This window comes from Mauremys reevesii, linkage group 22 (assembly GCF_016161935.1).
Source record: "Mauremys reevesii isolate NIE-2019 linkage group 22, ASM1616193v1, whole genome shotgun sequence".
Classification (NCBI taxonomy): Eukaryota; Metazoa; Chordata; order Testudines; family Geoemydidae; genus Mauremys; species Mauremys reevesii.
Window position 1 is genome coordinate 3,131,489 of NC_052644.1, and position 17,568 is coordinate 3,149,056.

At 62.7% G+C, this 17,568-nt stretch overlaps 1 pseudogene; it reads right to left on the bottom strand.

The window, feature by feature from the left end:
- Nucleotides 1-574: 574 nt before the first annotated feature.
- The window catches only part of LOC120388225, a 28,269-nt pseudogene continuing 11,275 nt past the window's right edge, over nucleotides 575-17,568 (bottom strand).

Sequence of the window (17,568 nt, forward strand, 5' to 3'; positions counted from 1 at the left end):
GTGGCTTCTCCTCCCCTTGCCTTAGTTTCCCCGTCAGTAGGGACTGGGGCTGGTCCCCATAAGAACGGCCAGACTGGGTCAGACCAAAGGTCCATCCAGCCCAGTGTCCTGTCTGCCGACAGTGGCCAATGCCAGGTGCCCCAGAGGGAGTGAACCTAACAGGTGATGATTTAAGCTCCAGCTATGACGGGCCAGGATTGTGAGCGAGAGAGAAGGGGAGCCTGGCTGGCGTGGACAACTGCATCTGCGTGAACCACATCCCTGCGTCTCTATCCCCATTCCCAAAGCTGGGAAGGGAACCCAGGAGTAGGATGACCAGACTGCAAGTGTGAAAAGTGTATAAGAAAAAGACCCAAAAAACAGGACTGTCCCTATAAAATCGGGACATCTGGTCACCCTACCTAGGAGTGCCCCCTGCCCCCCAGCCAGCTGCCCTGCTCGGACCACTAGACCCCGCTGTCCAGAAAATGACCCTTTTCAAAGGGACGGCAACCTTCTAAGAATGCGTCGCAATCTCCCGGTAGAAAAGAAAGCAGACGGGAGCTATTTTGTGGGTGAAAAACCGAGGCATCACCACGATACGTCTATAATTTATTGATTGAGGACACAGATTACAGGATTGTTGGGTTGTTTTTTTCCTGACCTTTTCTGCTTTATAAGGAAGTGGAGGGATTATAAAGTAGTCGGAGCCAATTCTAACCCTTCCTCCGATAGTAAAAATAAGCAAAGGTTAGGTGGGGTTAAATAAAATGAACCCTCCTAACTGCACTTTGCAGGATTCTCTTATCTACAGAAGAGCGGAAAACCAGGACTGAACAGCAGCGGAGTCGCCCAGGTGCAAATCAATGCCCCCCCCCACCTTCTTTCTGAAAGGTTCGTCCGACTTTCTTCAGCGCCAGGGAGTTACAAATAAAATCCACATTCTACAGTTCACAGTGCAAATCGTCTGCCATCAGGGGTGGGAATGCAGTGCTGGGCGAGGCAGCGCCCCCTCGGGGTGGGAAGGGTGAAGCGGGGCGCGCCCCTCTTCGAGGAGACGCCTGGGGAAAGAGAAACGCCAGTTAGATGCAGGTGTTTGCCGCATGGATTACGGTAGCAGCGGGGGGCCCCAGGGTGCTGGGCGCACAGGGAGAGAGGGGCCCTGCCCCAGAGTTTGCACAGCAAAGGGGCAGGAGTGGAACTGAGGTTTGGAGACTGACCCAAGGCCGTGCAAAGCTGGGGATAGAACCCAGGAGTCCTGGCTCACAGCCCACCTCCCTTCAATTGCTAGACCCCACCCCTCTCCTGGAGCTGGGGATAGAACCCAGGAGTCCTGGCTCTCATCCCACCTCCCTTCAATTGCTAGACCCCACCCCTCTCCTGGAGCTGGGGATAGAACCCAAGAGTCCTGGCTCTCAGCCCCCCTGCTCTAACCGGCAGGTCACGCTGCCTCCGACCCACCAAAGCCAGAACTTTGAAAGGCGGCTTTGTACGCAGCCCTGCCGGTGACCTTCAAGGTTGATCAGTTGCAGAGGGCTCGGAGAAGAGCCACCGGAATGATCAAGGGCTGGAAAACCTGCCGTCGAGTGAGAGACGCAGGGAGCTCAGTCTGTGTCGCTCAGCCAAGAGACGGGGAAGCGGTGACTTGATCCCAGGCTATCCGTGCCTACGGGGGGCAGGGGAGGGGGCAGATATCGAATACGGGGCCCCTCAGTCTAGCAGACCAAGGTCTAACACGATCCCACGGCTGGAAGCAGAAATGGGCCGATTCAGACCAGAAATAAGGGCTACCGTTCTAACGAGTGGAGCGACTCACCCAGGGGTCGTGGTGGATTCTCCATCCCGGAGAATTTTTTAACCAAGCCAGGATCTGCTCTAGGGATTGTTTTGGGGGCAGTTCTCTGGCCTGGGCTATCCAGGGAGCCAGACGAGATGAACACAATGGTTCCTCCTGGCCTTGAAATGAGCAACCCGCAGCCTCTGCCCTGCCAGCCCCGGCCTGCCCCCTGCCTATCCGGCTCTCCAACCTGTGCAGTGGTGGTGTAGCCGTGTGGGTCCCAGGATCTTCGAGACACAAGGAGCGGGAGGTGATACCTTTTATGGGACCATCTTCTCTCTCAGCAGCAGAGCTTGGGCCAGGAGAAGACATTATCTCCTCCCGCTTGGCTCTGTCTAACGCAGGGCGGCCAGCTGGGAATTGCCAGCTCTGCCACGGAGAGACGACAAGCTCAGGAGGGACCATCTGTCCCTCGGAAGCAGCCCCTCGCCAATGACCGCCGGAGCCGAGAGAGGCTCTGCCCGGGCAGGGGTCGCGCTCTGCCCTGAGTTACGGCTCAGGTGTTCTGGGTAAATTAACTCTTCGCTGCAGGGGGGCCGACACTTGAAAGCCCCTTTTCTAAGGCAAACTAATGCCTGGGAAGGGGATTTTTTTTTCCTGCCTCGGGCAAGAGAACTGGGCTCTCCCCTCCCTTGCTTGCCGCCCCCTGGCGAATCCGGGCCCCCCAGATACAGGAGGGGAGTGGGGCTGGGAGCCAGGCTGCCTGAGTTCCAGTCCCAGATTGGCCCAGAGCAAGCAGCTTTGCGGGCAGACAGTTCCCCCTCCCTCGTCTGTCCGGCTGGGCACATGCCCCCAGCCTGCCCACCTGAGAGTACCGGGAACTGGGTTTCACACCAGCCAACCTCCGGCTCTGTCCTCCCCGGGGCTGGATTTGAACTCACAACCCAGTGGCTCTGCTGCCACCTAATCCAAAGCCAGCTGCCAACCCCCCGGAGCGGGGGGGCTCGTGCCCACCCAGTGCTAGCTGAGCCCCAGGCAGCCCCTGAGCTCCGGCAGGGAGACGAGCCGGTTGGCATCCAGGTCGCAGTACTCCAGGAACTTGCGGGCGCAGCGCTTGGGCTGCGTGTGCTGCTTCACGTAGAGCTTGAGGGGCCGCAGCTCCCGCTCGCTCAGTCCGTCGCTGAAGTCCTTGTCCAGGCGCACGAAATGCCAGCGCGCCGCCCGCTCCTCCAGGCGATCCGACAGCCTGCGGGGGGCAGAGACGCCGTCACCTGCCGGGGCTCGAAGGCCCAGCCTCAGCACCCACCCCCGGCAGAGGGACTCTGGCAAGCGCTGCTCTCCGGGGATTGCAAACACCCTCCTCCCCCGGGAGCGACCGGCCCCTGAGAATCAATGGTCCATCTAACAGCACAGGGCGATTGGGGGAAGATCCACCCCTGGCTTCCAGCAGCTGGGGGTTGAGGGTCACCCTGAGCCCGGTGTTACGTCCCTGACCAGCTTGGCTAATAGCCACTGACGGACCTATCTGTCCCCCAGGACCTCATTTAGTTCCTTTTTGAACCCAGTTGTATTGGGGGGCGGGGGGCGGCACACGCTGGCTGGCTCATGGAGGAGGGGTCTGAGGCCTTTTAGGCTTCTCCCAACCCCCCTGTGCGGCAGAGCTGAGCTATTATCTCCATTGTACAGATGGGGAAACTGAGGCACACAACGAGTGGGAGTGGCAGAGCTAGGACTTGAATCCAGGTCCCCTGAGCCCGGGAGCAGCATCCTAGCTGCTGTCCCCCCCCACCCCGCCGCCTCCTTGGGGGAAGTAAAGGAGGGCAGGGGAGGAGTCTGGACTCCTCAGACGAGCCAGGAGTAGGAGTCCGTCCACCTCCCAGGCAGCCCCACTGGTCACGCCCAGCCCCACGGCTCTGGGCTGAATGACTAGCCGCACCACCGCGGTCCCCCTGTGAAACCGGGCACAGATTTCCCCAGGGCCCAGCTCTGCGTCATTAGCGCCGGCCCCAGCCCGCTTCTTCTTGGTTATCCCTCCATCAGCCAGCAGGGGTCGCTACGGAGCAACGGGGCAGCCCCCAGTGTGGGGGGAGAACCCACCAGCGAGTCCTCGGCTCGCCCCTCGGAATTCACCGGGCCCCCTGCTCCAGCCCGGCTCACCTCCTATACGTGACGGGCATCAGGCGGGACTGGATCATGTCGGACGTCAAGGCCTTCATCAGATTGGACAGGAACTCCACCTTCTTGGGACCCGGGCAGCCTGGACGAGAGGGGCGGGGGGGGGGTCATGGGGGGCTCTGGGGAGCTGCCCACCCGTGACTCAGCCCCACTGCAGGCCACGCCAGGAGGGCGGGAGAGACATCGGCACGATGCTCAGGGGGAGGCGGCAGCCAGCCGGATTCAGAGTCCTTCGGCCCGGGGGTGGCCACGGTCAGCGGGGAGCTCGGGGCAAAGGGACCCCCCGCTGCTCCCATAGTTACAAGCCCCTGTGGCCAGGAGAGGAGCATGGGGGACTGGCTTGCTGGCTCAAGGAATGGGGCACGGGGCCTTTCCCCTGTCGGGGGTGCTGGCTTTCTTCTGGCCCCATGGCAGGGGACTGGCTGGCTCAGGGGGGCGGGGAATGGGGCATGGGCCTTTCCCCTCTAGGGGGTGTGAGCTCCAACGTCAGGGGAGGCTGTGAGCTCTCACCCCCACACCCACTCGGGGAGCTGTGCCCGGTCAGCGACAGGCTCAGCCCCGTTCCTCACCAAACCGTGGGCCCTGCGCCAGATTCAGCCTCAGCAGACTCCCCACTGCGCGGGGGCCGCTCGTTGGCAGGACACTGGGCGTAGCCGAGTGCCACATGGCTGGAGAACCCGAGCCCCCCAGGCTACCCATGGAAGTTAGGGTGCCAAGGCCATTGGTTTTCCCCCATGCACCCTCTCCACCTGGCAGCGCCCTGTCCCGGAAGAGAGAGCCCATCTCTGCGCTCTTGGCCGCGGCATCAGACTCGCAGTCTGGCGGGAAGTTCCTGGGTGGAAGAGAGATGAGTCAACGCCTGGACTTTCCTGGTTGGCGTGTGGCACTGGCAGCTCCCAGCGCTGGGGCAGAGGAATGGGGGTGGAAAGGGGCTGATCTTTGCAGGATTTTTGATGCTTCCAACCCCTCTCCACACATACCCCATAGGCAACCCCTCCCCCTCACCCCATTTTCAGGAGGTGAAACTGAGGCACAGAGGGGATGGCTGGGAGAAAGGATTTGGCCCAGGCCACATAACAGCCAGGAACAGAGTTAGGGAGTCCCAACTTCCAGCCTCCCCGCTTTAACCACTAGACCCCACTCCCCTCCTAGAGCCGGGGACAGAACCCAGGAGTCCTGGTTCCCAGCCCCATCTGGCCACTAGCCCCCCCCCCCTTATGACCACATAACCTAGCATTAGCATTAGCCATCATGTGGGCTACCGAGTGATTCCGTAGTTCACACATTAAATCCACTCCCTGAGTTCTTCTCTGCACACGTTTATGGGTTCACTAGACCGATGGCCAACAACTCAACAAGGACTCTGCGTCCTCCGCTTGGCCTTCGTTCCTTGGGACCCTGTGCCAGCACCCATGTGGACGCGCGAGGTCTGCCCAGCGCCATGCACCAACATTCACCCGGGGTGACTCCGGCTGAAGACCGTAATCCCAGAGTTGGCTCCAGCCATCAGAGTCCTGACTCAGGCAAACATTTTCCTTTGAAAAAACAGAATTCTTCCCCCCGCCCCCCAAAACAGTGTGTCTGTTTCCAGCTGAAAAATTGAAATTTTCATCCAAAAAGAGGAAGGCCTCAATATTTCAATCCAGAGAGACTGTCATGGTGCCTCATGGGAGATGTAGTTCAGGTGTTTCATGCTTCTCTGTTCCTCTATGGGCTAGGCTCCCTGACTGGACTACATCTCCCATGATGCACTTGGGCCAGAAACTCCCCGCCAGTAATTGCATCTTCAAGATGGGTGGCTGTGGTGCATCTTGGAGCTGTAGTTTTGGTGCCTCAGGATCCCATTTTCCTCTGTGGTCTAGGCTCCCGGACTGAACTATACCTCCAATGATGCACCACGCCCCCCCTTTCTTGGAGAGGCAGTTGCATCATGGGACTCCCTGGCCCTGGTGCATCATGGGAGATGTAGTCCAACCAAAAGCCACCCCAACATTTTGCATGGAAAATTCAAATAAAAATGAATTTTCCCCCCATTTTCAAAATTTTCAATGGGTCCAAAAAATGGATGTTTTTTTCCCTAGTTCTAGCCCCGCTCTCGGCTTTTAACTCCTTCCACTCCCAGGTGGCAGGAGACTATCAAGGCGTATGCCAACCTACAGCCACGCGGTCTCAGACGCTGGACACTGACCTGGTGGAGGTGCCGGGGACAGGCCGGCCGGTGTCGGCCTGCACGCACCAGCAGTAGCCTGTGGCCTGATGGCACTGGATGGGTTTGTAGGTGCCGTCTCCCTCACACTCCGGGACGAAGGTCCCCTCCTGCTGGTGCTGCTGAATTTCCTCGAGGGCCTCCAGCCGCTCCTGCTCGCAGGACGGAGGGAACTCTGCAGGTTGCGGGGGGCAGGGGGGATTATGGGGGAGCTTTTTACCTTTTAACTCTCCTGGCACCCAGTCCCCACCTAACCCCCCTCCACCAGTTGGGATCAGAACCCAGGCATCCGGGCACCCAGGCCCCTCCTGCCCCCCCACTCCAGCAGTTGGGATCAGAGCCCAGGTATCTGGGCACCCCGTTCCCCCTGCCCCCTCCCCACATGCTCCAGCAGCTGGGATCAGAACCCAGGTGTCCGGGCACCCAGTCCCTTCTGCCCCTCCCACCCCCCCCACTTCAGCAGCTGGGATCAGAACCCAGGTGTCTGGGCACCCAACCCCCCCCACCCCCAGTTGGGAGCGGAACCCAGGCATCCTGGATCCTAGCCCCCACCATAGTGTAACTAGACCAACCTTCTCACTCCCTTTCCCTTCCCTGCCCCATTTTGGGGTTGATGCCCCTGCCAAAATCCCAGTCATCATCCCCCCACCCCACATTGTTTTGGTGGCATCAGTGTTTCTTACAGTGGATCCCAGAGCCGGTTTTCTGGGGCTCTTACTTGCATGGCATCGGCGCCAGGCCTGGCCCAGGGCCCCATGGCACCCGGCGCCGTACGAAAGAAAGTCTCAGTCTAGAGAGACCCAAAGGAAAACGATCCCTCGCTGAACCCCCCCGCCCCGATTCTCTGCACCCCAGGACAAAGCCTGGGAACAAGACCCCAAACAAATCGGCCCAGGCGGCAGCCGGAGAGCTGGGGGGCAAAGCTGGGAACTGAACCCCGGCATCTCTGCCTCCCCCCGAGTTACCTTGAATCCGCTTCACCGTGCGGTTGGGCTTGAAGTCGGGGAGGATGATGGGTATGAGGAACGGCAGCGAGGTCCCCTCTGAAAGCGGCGGAGAGAGATTTGGGGGCGGCGGGGGGGAAGGAAACCCCCCAGGGCCCTCTTCCCGACATTCCCACCCCCCGCCTTCTCTGGACACACGGCACATGCCCCAGCTCCTTCACCAGGGGGCAGCAGACACCCCCCCCATTTCCTCCCAGCCTGCGTGGGCAGAAATGCCAAGGGTAAAACCGTGCCAGGGGGCACAGACCTCTGAGCAATATGGGGATCTCTCCTTCACAGGCGCCGGGCAGGGTCCAGGGGGCACAGCCCTTTATATTTGGGGGGAACCATCCCCCCCAGGTAGGAATGGCATGAGGGAGGGGTGGCTGGGCCAACTGTGGGATACAGGGGGGCAGGAGATCAGCCCCTGTCCACGTGGGGTTAACAGCAGAGAAGCAGCCTTCCCCAGGGGAACAAAGGGGACCCAGGAATGCCCCGGGCGAGTGGGGGTTCAGATAGCACCCCTGGGCGCGGTGAAAGCTCCCCTCCCTCCCTGGCATGAGTGCAAAGCGGCAGACATGTGTCCGTCACCCGGACACGTGCTCCCCCGATGAATGGGAGTCGGGGGGGGGGGTCACTTACCTTCCTGCTTGTGGGGCGGGGGCTTGCTGGGGTGGGCCTGGGTCTCCCGCCTTCTGCGTTCAGGGAGGAAAACAGTTCGAAGGCCACTATTACAGAGGTCTTAGTGCCATCTATTCCGCCCAAAGAGTGGAGTTCACAGCACAGACCCCAGCGCCAGCAATCCTGCTGGGGACAAGCGAGGTGGGGGGGGGGATAACGGCTCCCTCCCCCCGTTATTTCAGCCATCAGCCTCAGCCCCTGCCCTTCGGGGCGCTTTCCTCGCCTTGTGTTACTGGTAGTTACCACCTGCCCCTGCCCCAACCCGCAAAGAGAGGGAAACTGAGGCACGGGCAGTGACTCGTCTCAGGCTGGGGAATAGAACCCAGGTGTCCTGGCTCCCAGTTCTAAGGAGCTGGTGGGCAGCTGCCCAGTCTCAGGATACAGGGCTGGAGTCTGGGAGAGGGACCCCCAAAGACCCATTAGGAAGCAGGCTGCAGTACCCAGGTCTCCCTCTAGAGGGTGCCCATTCACTGCTCCCCACTCGCTGCTCAGCTGGCTGGGGAATTCTGTGGGGCGCAGCGACTGCCAGTTGGGGACACCCCCTGGTTGCCCTGCCGGGGTGCTAGGCTATGCAGACGGGCATGGCAGAGGACAGAGCAGGGCTGTGGTGGGACGGGCAGGAGTCATGGCACTGCAGCGGGGCAAGGGGGCAGATCCAGCGTTTGGGGAGATCTGGGATGAGGGCTGGGTGGGGGGTTACCTCTCCGTGAGGAGTTAGGGTCCTGCCAGGACGGTCGCACCACATAGGAACCTGGGGAGGAGCGAGAGCCAATTCATTCCCATCGCCCAGGCTCCTGACGCCGGCCCCCCCGTGCCCTAACCCCTAGGCCCCACTCCCCTCCCAGAGCTGGGCACAGAACCCAGGAGTCCTGGCTCCCAGCTCCCCTGAACTCCTTCGGGGGGGGGGCCTCAGACCAGACCGCTCGCCCCATGGGGGCACTTTCCCCTCCTCCTCGCCCTAGGCATACAACCCCTGTGCGCCCAGACACAGCTGGGGGTTCAGGAGGACACAGGGCCCGTCCCAGACGTGTGGGGATCAGGAAGATGCTGGGCCCAGCACACAGCAGGCAGCGGTGTGTATGTGTGTGGGGGGCAGGGGGTGCACCACCGAGGGGGGGAGGGGGGAGCCTGGATCACAACCTGGGGGCAGTGGTGGATTAGCCCAGTTACCCTGGCCAGTCGGGGGCCTCCCTGGAAAAAATCCGCCAGGGGGCGGCGGAAGCCCGGAGCCCCAGCCGCAGGGCGGGAGAAACCCTAACACCCCAACCCTGGTCCCCAGCAGAAGTGCCGGGGGAAGGCCCAGCACCCGAACCCCCACTGCAGCCCCGGGACTGGAGGTCCCCTCAGGGCTGGGGGAGCTCTCACTCCCCACTGCGAGCCGGGGGCCGTGGCAGGGGGGACAGAGCTTCTCCTCGGTCCTGGGGAGGGGCAGAAAGGAGCACATGGGTTGCAGGGCCACAGTGTGTGTGTGGGGGGGGGCGTGACTGTGAGTGAAACGGGGTGGGGCTGTGGAGGGAGGGGCAAAATGGGGTGGGGTCATGGGCGGGGCTGCAGGCAGAAGGGGCGGAGCCGCAGGCAGAAGGGGCGGGGAGGGCCCCCCCCCACTTACTCTGGCCACGAAACCTTAATTGGCCTCAGCCTGGGGGGGCCTGCCAGGTACCTGTGCAGTTGGGCGTCTGGTTGAGCACGGACGTCCCGCTGACGGGTTTGCCCTCGGCGGTGGCACACCAGCAGTAGCCCGTCTGCCTGTGGCACTGCACCTGGGTGGGGAGGGACGCACAGGGCAGGTGACCCCGAACGGGAGCTTGGGGATTTTTCGGGGGGGGGGAGGGGAGGTTTGGACTTTTGGGGCCGGATTCGGGACGGGGCGAGTCTCTCAGAAATTCTCGGGGTGGGGGGAGAGAAAACGATCCCCTCGCGGAGCCCTGGCCGCAGCGAGCTGACAGCGCGCCCCATTTCCAGGATCCCCCCCCCCCCGGGGTCCCCTGAAGGGAGGCTGCACCCCATGCACATGGCACTGCAGGTCGGCTGCCCAGTTTCTGCACAGGGGCTCGGTGGACGGCATTCATGCCACCCCACCCCCCCACTAAAGGGCGCTGCGTGGCAGGGACCCCCCCATGGCCAGACCCCACGCATGTTGATACAAGCGGGGGAGAGATCTGGGGTGAACAGCGGGGGGGTCCCCTCTGGGCAGGGGGAGTGACAGCCAGAGCGTAGCATGTCCACCCCTTGCAGCGGCGAGGGCTGGGAGGAGGGGGGTTCTCCATGAAGGCTGTGGGGGCAGATGGACCCCGCGGTTCTCCCCCAGAGGAGGTGTGGGGGGGAGCTGCATCCCCTCCTCCCCCACCGGTACCTGCAAGAAGGAGCCGTCTTCGTCGCACTCAGGGACGTAGATGGAGTCCACCTGGCGCCGGGCCAGGGCAGCTGCGCGATCCTCTTGGCAGCGGGTGAGGTTCACGCCTGCAGGGGGAAAGGTGAGGGTTAGAGGGGGCCACGGGGGGGCTGCTGGATCCCACAGGGCCGCCCCGGGGCTGGGGACAAGGGACACATACCCACAGCCCTGGCATCACCCAGTTCCCAAGCCAGGGAATTCCCCACCTCACCCACGCGGACTGTTAGAGCCGGGAGCGGGAACCAGAGCCTGACCTCATGCCCTCGCCCAGGGCAACTTAACTCCTCCCCCGCCAGGGCTCTACCTACTGGTGGGGTCCCGGTGGGCGCCCCCACAGCGGAAGCGGGGCAGCGCCTGCAGGAGGGGCTCCTGGCACCGGGCGCGCTGGAAGACGCAGTGGGAGCGGTAGAGCTTGCCGTCGGAGGCGCAGACGGGCCGGTGGCGCTCGCGGGGGCATTCGGCCGGGCACGGCGGCCCCCGCTCGCTCTCCGAGATGATGAACTGCAAGGAGAGGAGGGGCGGAGAGAGATGTGAGACATCTGCCCCCCACCAGATCCACCCTGCACCGAACTCTTTGTCCCCCCCGATCCACCCTGCATGGCCCCCTTGCACCCCCAAAATCCACCCTGCATGGCCCCCTTGCACCCTCAAAATCTACCCTGCATGGCCCCCCTTGCACCCCCAAAATCCACCCTGCATGGCCCTCCTTGTCCCCCAAAATCCACCCTGCATGGCCCCCCTTGCACTCCCAAAATCCACCCTGCATGGCCCTCCTTGTCCCCCAAAATCCACCCTGCATGGCCCCCCTTGCACTCCCAAAATCCACCCTGCATGGCCCTCCTTGTCTCCCAAGATCTACCCTGCTGGCCTCCTTGTCCCCCAAAATCCACCCTGCATGGCCCCCCTTGCACCCTCAACATCCACCCTGCATGGCCCCCTTGCACCTCCATAATCCACCCTGCATCGCCCTCCTTGTCCCCAAGATCTACCCGGCATGGCCCCTTTGCACCCCCAAAATCCACCCTGCATGGCCCCCTTGCACCTCCAAAATCCACCCTGCATGGCCCTCCTTGTCTCCCAAGATCTACCCTGCTGGCCTCCTTGAACCCCCAAAATCCACCTTGCATGGCCCCCCTTGCACCCTCAAAATCCACCCTGCATGGCCTCCTTGTCCCCCCCAGGTCCACCCTGCATGGCCCCCCTTGCACCCCCAAAATCCACCCTGCGTGGCCCCCCCTCCCCCCAGATATACCCTGCACAGTCTCCTTGCACCCCCAAAATCCACCCTGCATAGCCCCCCTTCCCCCCCAGATATACCCTGCACGGCCTCCTTGCACCCCCAAAATCAACTCTGCATGGCCTCCTTGTCCCCCCCAGGTCCACCCTGCATGGCCCCCCTTGCACCCCCAAAATCCACCCTGCATGACCCCTTCTCCCCAAAATCCAACCTGCACTCCCAAATCCCCTGCCCCCACACAGAGCCCCCTTGCTTCCCCCCCAAATCCCCCCTGCACATCAGCCCCCACCTGCTCCAACCCAACACCCCCCCTCCCCCATCAGGCTGCAGGCTCCACTGAGACGAGGCTGCTGGGCCCCGAATGGCACCTACCTCCTGGCTGCGCCCCGGAGGTAGGCGGGATTGGGGGGAACGCAGCACGGGGGGCTGACGCGTTGGCTCAGAGAGGCATCGCTATTTGGGGGGGAAGATGTGGAAATACCCTCCCCCCGCACATCCAAGGATGCCCTCGTGTTAGGGGACGGCAGAGCCCCACACCCTGATTCTCAGGCTCCCTCCCTGTCTCAGCCCATACCCGCCCCCCTGAATTCAGGCTGACTAGAGAGTGCCCCCTGCACGGGGGGAAGGGACCTAGCCATGTGGATGAATAAGGCCTCTCCGTTCCTCAGTAGCTCTCCCAGTGCTTGGTCAGGATCAGTCACCCCATTTTACAGAGGGGGAAACTGAGGCATGCGGGGGGGGGTGATTTGCACGAAGCTTCCCAGCTGGCAGGGCCGGGAACAGAAGCACTGTCTCCGGCATCCCAGTACAGCACGCTAACCACTAGGCCGCCGCGGAAAGTTAATACAGGAGCCATCTGAGGCCTGTAGCCCTGGAGCCAGGCAGGTGGTGACGGGAGGCCAAGGTGTTTGCTCGACTATCAACACAGGAGGTGCCCCATGGACGGGAAATGGGGGAGCCCCTCCCTGGGGTTCCCCATAGAGCCATGCTGAAATTCACCCCTGTGTGACTTGGCCGGGGGACAGGAGTTGGTTTAACTAATTGCACAGTAAATAAACGCCAGGCAAAGGGGGGGGAGTGCATTAAAAGCCACAGAGTTTTCAGACTTCATTCGCTCGATGCCGGCGTTTTTTCCAGAGCGAGTGCCCAGACCGCAGGCTGGCGGGGAGCAGGACACGCCAGCCACTTAAAGCAGCTGGCGTAACCCTTTAGGTGCCCGACGGGCACACGCCGTTCTCGCCCCCTTTGGACCTGCCCGGACGCCTGGGTTTCTGCAGCTCCTTTCAGACAAAGGCCCTCGATGCACGGAGGTCGGTCAAGCCACACGTGGCGAGTGGGGGGGGGGGGAAGGAGGGACTTGCTCCCTATGTTATTGGGGGGGTGGACTCAAAGTGCAAGGGAAAGGAAGCACTTGCAAGAGGTCACGTGGGGGAGCCACGAATAGGACCCAGGTGTCCTAGCTCCCCTCTGTCCCCCCTCAGCTGCAGGGCCGCCCGGGGCAGGGAAGTGGGGCAATTTGCCCCACGAGAATATAGTATTTTATAGTATTGCAATTTTTTTTAATGGAAGAGGCCCCCGAAATTGCATTGCCCCAGGCCCCCTGAATCCTCTGGGCAGCCCTGCCCAGCTGTCAATTCACGGGGGCAAGGGGATCCCCCTCCGAATTAAAGAGCCACTTCCCAGGTCTGCTCCCATCCCTCCTGGGGCAGGTTCCCAAGCCCGCGGTTCGCCTTGGCCAAGGGGCGGGCGCCTCGTTTTAACAGAGGAGAGGCTGAAAGAGGAGCCGCTCCTCCCACGCCACAGAGAGCCAGGGAGTGGGCACCGGCCCCTCTGCCAGTCTCTGCTGGCCAGGCACGGGTAACGAGGGAGCTGGGCCGGGGAGAGAGAGAGGCCGTCAACCCACGGCCTTGCCCCACACAGGAATCTCCGCGTTGGTCCCCACACGCCGGGGGCACCGTGCCAGCGAGGGGGTGATTGGCAGCTGAGGGTTGGACTCCGGGGAGCCACAGCTCCGGTGCCAGGCTGGACGGGGGAGGAGGCAGGCGACGTTTCAGGTCCTCGGGCGGATTAATGGGCAGGTTGTTGCTTGCGCTTGTAAACCGGGAGAGCGTCTGCCTGGTGCCCGGCCCACCCGCGTCCCCGGGGCAGAACCGCAGCTCCCTTCCCAGGCTTGGCTCAGCTGGGGTCCCTGGGTGGCCGCCTCGCCGGGAGCGCTCCAGGTGGGTGGTTACGGGGGCTGAGGTGTGGGGTGACGGTAAAGGACTCGTGTAAGGGGGAATGCATGACACCCTGGCTATCCCAGTCCTGCCCCCCAGCTTTTCTGATGCCCCCCAACCCGACCCACAGCCCCCTGCTATCCCAGCCCTGGGTGCCCCACGGATACCCCTCAACCCGACCCACAGCCCCCTGCTATCCCAGCCCTGGGTGCCCCACGGATACCCCTCAACCCGACCCACAGCCCCCTGCTATCCCAGCCCTGGGTGCCCCACGGATACCCCTCAACCCGACCCACAGCCCCCTGCTATCCCAGCCCTGGGTGCCCCACGGATGCCCCTCAACCCGACCCACAGCCCCCTGCTATCCCAGCCCTGGGTGCCCCACGGATACCCCTCAACCCGACCCACAGCCCCCTGCTATCCCAGCCCTGGGTGCCCCACGGATACCCCCCAACCCGACCCACAGCCCCCTGCTATCCCAGCCCTGGGTGCCCCTCAGGTGCCCCTCAACCCGACCCACAGCCCCCTGCTATCCCAGCCCTGGGTGCCCCTCGGATGCCCCTCAACCCGACCCACAGCCCCCTGCTATCCCAGCCCTGGGTGCCCCTCGGATGCCCCTCAACCCGACCCACAGCCCCCTGCTATCCCAGCCCTGGGCGCCCCACGGATACCCCTCAACCCGACCCACAGCCCCCTGCTATCCCCGCCCTGAGCATCCCCCTGCCCCACTGATGCCCCTCAATCCCCAGATTTCAGGAGCTGGGCTCTGCAGGATATTCCACAGCAGGAAATGGGTCCATGCCACGATCCTGTCTTGGGGTGCGCCAGGCCAGGGGTTGGTGTGGCAGAGCCCCCTGCTCACAGGGCATGGAGCCAGGTAACCTTTGACACACCCCCCCCCATAAGTTCACACACTGCTCTGGCCCATGGGAACGGAGACCGTCTCTGACAGAGCAACGCAGGATCTTGAGACAGGACAGAGAAAAATCCAGGATTTGGGGGGGACCTGATTGTTCTCACTCTCAATCCTGGATGCCCAACCCCAAGAGAATGTACAGCACCGAGCACATGGGGGCCTGGTCTGTGACTGGGGTGCCTAGGTGCTACCGTAATACACCTCATAGCAATAAAAATGGACAGCACCTGGCAAAACGGGAGACCTGGGACCCCCCATTGCGCTAGGCGCTGTGTATTTAGATGTATTATGGTAGCACCTAGGCATCCCAGTCAGAGGTCAGGCCCTCAGGTGCTACCGTAATACACCTAATAGCAATAAACTTGTACAGCCCCTAGCAGCAGATTGAGATGAAGCAGGGGGGACAGTGGGTGGGAGTCCTTCCATCCTATCACCCCACCGCAGGGGGCGAAGGCAGCTGCCAGTGGCGGGGTGGGGGTCACCCAAGAGGCTCTGAGGCACATGTCCGGCCCCCATTATTGAAGTATCTGAGCCCCTCCCAGGGCTCTTGCCCCCATTGTAGAGAGGGGAAACTGAGGCAAGCTCCCACAGGGAGTCTGTGGCAGAGCAGGGGTGTGATCCCAGCCAGTGCGCACACAGCCCCCTGCAATTCCACCCCGCAGCTTCCCCCCTCCCCCAGCTCCGCTGGTGCCCCCTGCAGCCCCCTGCAATTCCACCCCTGGCTTCGCTGCACCCCGACCCAAGCCCTGCTGCTGCCCTTCGCCGGAAGCAGATAAGAGGCACTTGGGGGGGGGGGGGTTGGGGTGGAGGGAGTAGGGAGCCTTGCATGGCAATGGGGCCACTTGGAAATACAGAGGCCTGCGCTTCCAGGCTGCCTGCCTGATGGGCTGCTCAGTGGCCCGGGTGGAGCAAGCGGGCTGGGTCTGAGCCCAGTTCCGAGCCCCCTGCAACACCCGGCGTCGTCCACGCCAACGGGGGCTGCCGGCAGAGGGGCTGAATTCTGCCCTCAGGCCCTGGCATGCTCCGGGTGCCATACCTGCTCCCCGCACAGACCAGCAGCCTCCCTGCTCCTGGGCCACGATCCCCACCCTGCCCAGCCAGGGCCTCTCCCTGGCGCCAAGGGGCCGGGATCCTGCAGGGCCGCGGGCGTTGGCATGCGGGCGCCGAGGCAAAGCTGTTGACAGAATGATGGGACGGTGACATCAACTGGCGGGGGCGGGTGGGCGCGAACTGGCCGAAGCTCCCAAATCCTCACAGCCCCGGGCCAGCGGCACCCCCCAGCCCGCTGCAAACAGGACACCAACCAAGGGCCCCCCCTTTAATAAATACACCCACCCTCTCTTTCCATCAAAGGCGTCTCTTAGCCGCACAGACGTGACATCACTCCTCCCGCCTCGCCACGAGACGGGTCCCCCACCCCGCTAGGAGCTGGGACAGCTGGCATGGACCGGCCCCCCGAGCCGCCTCCACTCCCCCCAGCTGCGAGTCCATCCCTGGCTGAGTCTCCGCTCCCCTCCGGCTCCCACACGGCAGACGCTAGTCACCGCAGGCTGCTGGTGGACGTGAGGCTGGTAGCAGCTCAGAGGCCATGGTGATGGGCCTGCTAGAAGAACCCGGCTATAGAGTGCCACCCCCCTCCCAAACCACACACAGACACTAGTCACGGACCGGGCCTCCTGATCCCAGCTCAACGCCCTGCCACCACCCCTCTCCAAAAATTCACTTTCCCTTTGTGTCCCCCCCCCAAATATGCCACGGAGGGTCTGAGGTGTAGCCCTTCGGCGTGGAGTCGTGCTGCTGGCTCCAGCCACTAGAGGGGACATGACACACATACATAGAACCAGCATGGTATTAAAGTCACTGGGGGGGCATGTCATTAATGAGGGAAGCTCCCCACCCCCCACTATACAGCTGCCCGCAGGCAGGCCCCCCCCCTCTTCAGGCAGCTGGTCCCAGCTGTGTATCCCAGGCCACCAGCTACTCCACTGAGACCAAAGCATCCCAGCCCCTAGCAGACACCACGGCCGTTGGCTCCAGGCAGAGAACAGGAGGGACTGGGGGGCGCCGGCACCCGAGACCCTCCCCTGCCCCGCCAATGGCAGGGAAGTTAGATCCACCGCAGGTAATCCCAGCAAGTGACCCACCCCCCGCTGCTGCAGAGGAAGGCGAAACCCAATCAGGGTCCCTGCTGATCTGAGCTGGGGCGGGCGGGATTCCTTCCTCTGGCGATCAGTTAGACCCTGAGCACATGAGCCAGAACCAGCCAGGTAAGCGCCTGCGAGAGACGGAACAACCACCTCAGAGCCCCGGCTCACCCCGTCTAGTGCTGCTGCCCCAACCGGGGCCATCTCTGCTGGTTCAGAGGAAGGAGATTTTTAAAAAAAACCCCAAACCTCCCAGAGCACATGGGGCGGGGGGAGGAATCCCTTCCTGACCCTGGCCAGCAGAAGCCCTGAAGCATGAGATTTAGGAACAGAAGAAAGAAACTGGAAGTGAGCCCCAAGGCTGCCGGGCTCTGCCTCCCCCTTCACAAGCAAGCAGCAGAGGGAGTGGGGGGTGTGTGAAGACATCAGCTCAGTCCATCCACCCCCCACCAGAAGGGTGGCTTGTGACTTCCTCCAGGCGTGTAGTCTCGGTGCTTTGTGGGCGGGGAAGAAGGTATCAGGGGTCTTCTACAGCAGGGGAAGGGAAGGAGAGCTCCTCACTCTGCCACTCAGCAGGGAACCCAGGAGTCCTGACTCCCACTACCCCTTGTTGTAGTGGAGGGGGGGGGGTTGCTGCAGGAACAGCTGCCCCACCCCAGAGGCAGCTGCATCTCAGCACTGGCTGAGGGACCCCCGTACAAACAGCTGCCCCACTCCAGAGGCAGCTGCATTGGGTGAAGCCAGCCCACATGCACACAGACGGGAATACAGCCCTGCAGGCTGCTCCTCAGAGGGACACGGGCTCCCTGCGTGGGAGCCAAGGCAAGAGAGCCGACCTGATGGCTCCCGGCACAGCTCGGGG